This window comes from Triticum urartu, chromosome 5A (genome assembly GCF_056163025.1).
Source record: "Triticum urartu cultivar PI428250 chromosome 5A, HENAU_Tu73, whole genome shotgun sequence".
NCBI lineage: Eukaryota > Viridiplantae > Streptophyta > Magnoliopsida > Poales > Poaceae > Triticum > Triticum urartu.
This window is the reverse complement of record NC_141877.1, coordinates 488,517,774-488,524,252: the sequence shown is the minus strand read 5'-3', so window position 1 is coordinate 488,524,252 and position 6,479 is coordinate 488,517,774. Positions and strand designations below refer to the sequence as shown.

At 51.8% G+C, this 6,479-nt stretch overlaps 1 pseudogene; it reads right to left on the bottom strand.

The window, feature by feature from the left end:
• Nucleotides 1-4,415: 4,415 nt before the first annotated feature.
• LOC147972164 (putative F-box protein At4g21240) lies at nucleotides 4,416-5,322 on the bottom strand (annotated as a pseudogene).
• Between the last annotated feature and the right edge of the window lie 1,157 nt (nucleotides 5,323-6,479).

Here is a 6,479-nt window from a genome sequence, read left to right as displayed (position 1 = left end):
CCAACCCCTATGCATAGGTTTATGGGCGGAACCCGCAAGTTGATCACCAAAACATACATCAAGTGAATCACGTGATATCCCATTGTCACCACAGATACGCACGGCAAGACATACATCAAGTGTTCTCAAATCTTTAAAGACTCAATCCGATAAGATAACTTCAAAGGGGAAACTCAATCCATTACAAGAGAGTAGAGGGGGGAAGAAACATCATAGGATCCAAATATAATAGCAAAGCTCGCGATACATCAAGATCGTATCATCTCAAGAACACGAGAGAGAGATCAAACACATAGCTACTGGTACATACCCTCAGCCCCGAGGGAGAACTACTCCCTCCTCGTCATGGAGAGCACCGGGATGATGAAGATGGCCACCGGAGAGGGATTCCCCCTCCGACAGGGTGCCGGAACGGGTCTAGATTGGCTTTCGGTGGCTACGGAGGCTTCTGGCGGTTATACGTCTCCAACGTATCTATAATTTTTGATTGCTCCATGCTATATTATCTACTGTTTTAGACATTATTGGGCTTTATTATCCACTTTTATATTATTTTTGGGACTAACCTATTAACCGGAGGCCCAGCCCAGAATTGCTGTTTTTTTGCCTGTTTTAGGGTTTCGAAGAAAAGGAATATCAAACGGAGTCCAAACGGAATGAAACCTTCGGAAACATGATTTTCTCATCAGATAAGATCCAGGAGACTTGGACCCTCCGTCAAGAAAGCCACGAGGTGGTCACGAGGGTAGGGGGAGCCCCCTAGGGCGCGCCCCCTGCCTCGTGGGCCCCTCGAAGCTCCACCGACGTACTTCTTCCTCCTATATATATCCACGTACCCCCAAACGATCGGGGACGGAGCCAAAAACCTAATTCCACCGCCGCAACTTTCTGTATCCACGAGATCCCATCTTGGGGCCTGTTTCGGAGCTCTGTCGGAGGGGGCATCGATCACGGAGGGCTTCTACATCATCATCCAAGCCCCTCCGATGAAGTGTGAGTAGTTTACTTCAGACCTATGGGTCCATAGCTAGTAGCTAGATGGCTTCTTCTCTCTTTTTGGATCTCAATACAATGTTCTCCCCCTCTCTCGTGGAGATCTATTCGATGTAATCTTCTTTTTGCGGTGTGTTTGTTGAGACCGATGAATTGTGGGTTTATGATCAAGTCTATCTATGAATAATATTTGAATCTTCTCTGAATTCTTTTATGTATGATTGGTTATCTTTGCAAGTCTCTTCGAATTATCAGTTTGGTTTGGCCTACTAGATTGGTTGTTCTTGCCATGGGAGAAGTGCTTAGCTTTGGGTTCGATCTTGCGGTGTCCTTTCCCAGTGACAGAAGGGGCAGCAAGGCACGTATTGTATCGTTGCCATCGAGGATAACAAGATGGGGTTTTTATCATATTGCATGAAACTATCCCTCTACATCATGTCATCTTGCTTAAGGTGTTACTCTGTTTTTAACTTAATACTCTAGATGCATGCTGGATAGCGGTCGATGAGTGGAGAATAGTAGTAGATGCAGAATCGTTTCGGTCTACTTGTCTCGGACGTGATGCCTATATACATGATCATACCTAGATATTCTCATAACTATGCTAAATTCTGTCAATTGCTCAACAGTAATTTGTTCACCCACCGTAGAATACTTATGCTCTTGAGAGAAGCCACTAGTGAAACCTATGGCCCCCGGGTCTCTTTCTCATCATATCAATATCCATCACTTTATTATTGTTTTGCTTTTACTTTATTTACTTTGCATCTTTATACCAAAAATACCAAAAATATTATTTATCATCTCTATCAGATCTCACTTTCGTAAGTGACCGTGTAGGGATTGACAACCCCTAAGCGCGTTGGTTGCGTTGAACTATTGTTTTTGTGTAGGTACGAGGGACTCGAGCGTAGGTTCCTACTGGATTGATACCTTGGTTCTCAAAAACTGAGGGAAATACTTACGCTACTTTGCTGCATCATCCCTTCCTCTTCGGGGAAATTTAACGCAGTGCTCAAGAGGTAGCAGGCGGCGGAACTCCCAATCTATTGTGCCCCCCGATCGTTTTAGGGTATATGGAGATATATAGGCGGAAGAAGTACGTCAGGGGAGCCATGAGGGGCCCACGAGGGTGGAGGGCGCGCCTAGGGGGTGGGCGCGCCCCCTGCCTCGTGGCCTCCTCGTTTACCCCCTTACGTGCACTCCAAGTCTTCTCGGTTTCTTCTGGTCCAAAAATAAGTTCCGTGAAGTTTCAGGTCAATTGGACTCCGTTTGATTTTCCTTTTCTGCGAAACCCTAAAATAGGCAAAAAACAGAAACTGGCACTGGGCTCTGGGTTAATAGGTTAGTCCCAAAAATCATATAAAAGTGTATAATAAAGCCCATAAACATCCAAAACAAAAGATAATATAGCATGGAGCAATCAAAAATTATAGATACGTTGGAGACGTATCAAAGACTCACCCACATCCAGATAAACCCGGACAGGAGTGCCCCCCTCCCGCGACGCGCCCCGCGCGCGCGTCACGGGAGCCCCATCTCCGCCGCCGGTGAGAGGCCCCTCCCCCCGTCCCCTCCTCCTCGCCACTATGTGAGGGCGTCCGCCGGGCAAAGCCCGTGTGGCGCTGGTAGCGGCAGGGCTTCTCCCCTCCCTCCCTTGTCGGGATCCCGGCGGCGCGGGTCAGCCGCTCGCGGGGGGGGGGGGGGGGGTCCGGCGAGCTCTCCGGTGGCGGGGACGCGCGGATCTGGTAGCTGCTGTGCTGGGAGGCGGCGGCTCGGACCTGCAGTGGTGGCGACAGGAGCTCGGTTGCGCGGCCGATCTGGTGGTGGCGTGGGCTAGGTCGGCCGAGTCCGATCTGGCCGATCTGCTGGTGTCGTGGGTGGCGGCGGCCACTGCTGGAGAGGCGGCATCGAGTATGGTTTCGATCTGTAGGTGGTGGCCTCCTGGTGCTTTGTTCTCCACGACCGGCCGGGATTTGGGCACCCTTTGGTTCTCCCGTTCTACAGGTCGGAGGGGCGTTGGGTGCGGGATCTAGGTCGGGGGAAACCCTTGACCAGAGAGGCCAGTCAAGATGTTGGCGACGCCCATGGCGCCGTTCTCCTTCTTGTGGGCAACATCGAGACCTACACCCGGCCCTCCGCCTCTTGGTCCCGGGCGAAAGCCCAAAATCTCTGGATTGGGTGGCGGCGGCGCATCGGCGTCGCTTTCTTCTTGAAGGCGCCACCTTGGGAGCTCTTCGTGGTCAGGGCTCGGTGCGGTGGTGGTCTGCTGGTCTTCAGTCGTGTCCATGCTCGGCAGCTGCGGTGGGTGTTTGGGTCTTGGCCGGAGACGGTGGTGATGTATGGGTTTCATTTAGGGGTGAGGTCGCCACTGCTATTGTCCTATCCTCGGCAACTGGTTGGCATGTCCATTCGTGCTCAGGGGTGAGCTACTCTGCCTGCCGACATGATGGTGTCCTTCGATCCTGGACGAGAGGGCAGGGGTGCCCTCTTCGGAGGCAGCGACGGGACAACAAGTTTGACCTTGGGAGGGACAGAGTGTGGCTTTCCTCCGGTGGAGAATAGCTCCCTTGTCGCAGTCGTTGATGTCATGATCTGAGGCCGTCATGGGCTCAGGTGTCCTATTGGTCCTTCAGAGCTCGTTAGCTGTTCCGTGGAGTTGTGTATCTTGTCGATGTATTTTCTGTTTCTTGTTGTATGGCCGGTTGTAATGGGTGGTTTGCTTTATATATAAAGTGGGGCGAAAGCCTTTTTCGATAAAACCGGACATGCAAGACTCCATCACATGGGAATTCACTGCTGATGGCCATTACTCCGCAGCCTCAGCATACAGGGCTCAGTTTCTTGGATTGGTGGGCACGGATATGAATCATAATGTTTGGAAGAATTGGGCGCTCCCAAAGTGCAATTTTTTCGCGTGGCTTGTTATCAACAATAGGATTTGGACAGCTGACAGACTCCACCGTCGCGGATGGCCGAACTGCAACCTTTGTCCATTATGCCAACAAGTCCAGGAATCGGTGGCCCACCTTCTCTTTCAATGTCGATACACCATTCAGGTTTGGGGCATGGTCAAATATTGGCTCACGCTCCACGATGTCCAGCCCAACGACTGGATTGATATGGTTTCAGTTAAGGATTGGTGGAGTCAGAATGCCACTAAGCAAACTCCATCGAGAAGGCCGCTTGTCTCCCTGATGATGCGTATCTCTTGGGAACTATGGAAGGAGAGAAACGCTAGAGTTTTCCGCAACACAGCCGTTCCGGTGGGAGTGTTGGTCGCCAAGATTAAAGAGGAATGCTCGCTTTGGAGCCTTGCGGGAGCAAAACATTTGTGTAACATTAGTGATGTACTGTATTTGGCCTTTGGCCATACATTGTTAACCTTCTCTCTTCATCAATGAAAATGGCAAATCTTTTGCCTAGTGTAAAAAAAACAAGTCAATCTGGTACTTCAAGGCCCTGTCCTCGCCTCATAGTCCTGCATCACCCAGACATCTATGATGGTTCCATAGCTGCTGCATGAAGCAAGCTTGCCATCAATCTCCAACAACGACACCAAAAGGCCCAACTGGTCAGGACTACGTATCCACCGGAACGTCTCAGTTACTGTGTCGAACACCATAATGACATCGGCAGTCTTCGCATAGCGTTGTGTTAACCAGTGCAGGTTGCCGCGGTGGTTGACTTGTAAACTATAGCAGGAACGAAGCGTCCTTCGGGGGCCATCTTCCGGCAAAGATGGTGTCATTGGCGGTCGCCTGATGATTCTCGGTTTGTCAGATCCCACCGTGAGAACGAGGTAGGACGGCCATGCGAGAACCAGAGCACCCGGTATTCCCCAGATGGATGGTGCCGGTAGAAGCCGGCAATGTAGATGCTGGAACGCCCTGACGAGGACGATGGGACTCGAGGTTGTGGTAGTGTAGCATACTTGCGAGTGGCCGGGTTGCTGATCCAGAAATTGGATCCATCGGACAAGATGAGAAGGCCATCACAGGCGCCCAGGAGCTGATGGAGCTTAGAGTCATGGATGATTGCCCAGAGCTTTTGGTTGGAGGATCCGGCACAATCGTCACGGAAGACAAGGAAGCTGACTCCTGCCTGCCCAGGGATATCTTGCCTGATGAGAGGGAGCGAGGGCTGGCGGCGGCAGTTGTCGAGCATGAACTTATCGGTCGAGGTGGCACTGCGCCATGATTTGCAGACATCGCGGCAGCGAAGTACGTCCTTGGGGGGCAACCGGACGAGGATCTCTTGGACGACAATGCAGTCGGGCAGGTCGTCCAGGGCGGTCGCGCGGCGCATCTTTGCCATGATGATCCCCATGGTGATTGACCGCCACCGGCGTTCCTTCAGATCTGAATGCGAAAAAATGGCGCCGCAAGATTCAGGAACCACATCAAGATAAAGAAGTGCTTCGACGGGAGGATTGAACTAAACAAGCAGGGGAAGCACAGGCAGGGAGGCGACATTTTACCCTGGGGAGGCGGGAGGACGGCGGTGAGCTATGGCGGCGTGGCGGCCATGTCTCTTTCCGTCCCTGGGCACAAGGACAAGAAGGACTTTTTAGGGCAAAGAAATACTAGGTGGGGGAAAGAAAATAAACAGGAGACTCACCAGGCATGCCGGATTTGGGCGACGAAGCTGCTACTGCTAGCCGGCGCCAGGGAAGCTAGGAGGCACTCCGGCAAGCGGTGGGCCGTTGAGGGAGTCCTGGATTAGGGGGTGTTCGGATAGCCGAACTATACCTTCAACCGGACTCCTGGACTATGAAGATACAAGATTGAAGACTCCGTCCCGTGTCCTGAAGGGACTTTCCTTGGCGTGGAAGCCAAGCTTGGCGATACGGATGTTCAGATCTCCTACCATTGTAACCGACTCTATGTAACCCTAACCCTATCCGGTGTCTATATAAACCGTAGGGTTTTAGTCCGTAGGACAACATACACATCAACAATCATACCATAGGCTAGCTTCTAGGGTTTAGCCTCTCTGATCTCGTGGTAGATCTACTCTTGTACTACCCATATCATCAATATTAATCAAGCAGGACGTAGGGTTTTACCTCCATCGAGAGGGCCTGAACCTGGGTAAAACTTCGTGTCCCTTGCCTCCTGTTACCATCCGGCCTAGACGCACAGTTCGGGACCCCCTACCCGAGATCCGCCGGTTTTGACACCGACATTGGTGCTTTCATTGAGAGTTCCTCTGTGTCGTCGCCATGAGGAAGGATGCCTCGCCCCGTCTTTAAAGACGGCACCGTTGCTAAGGGAGCTTTGGCTGTCGGCCAAACCCTCTAGCTAGGTGGTTTTCTTATGACCGCCTGTTCGGCTTCTGCGCCGACGATGACATCTCGAGCCATCGAAAACAATCTTCATGTCAGTTCGGAACTCGCCGAGCAGTTAGATCCAATGGAGCTTTCCTCCATAAACGAGCTCTTGGATCGCTTCGCCGCCCTGGGAGTCGCTACGGATTACGACCAG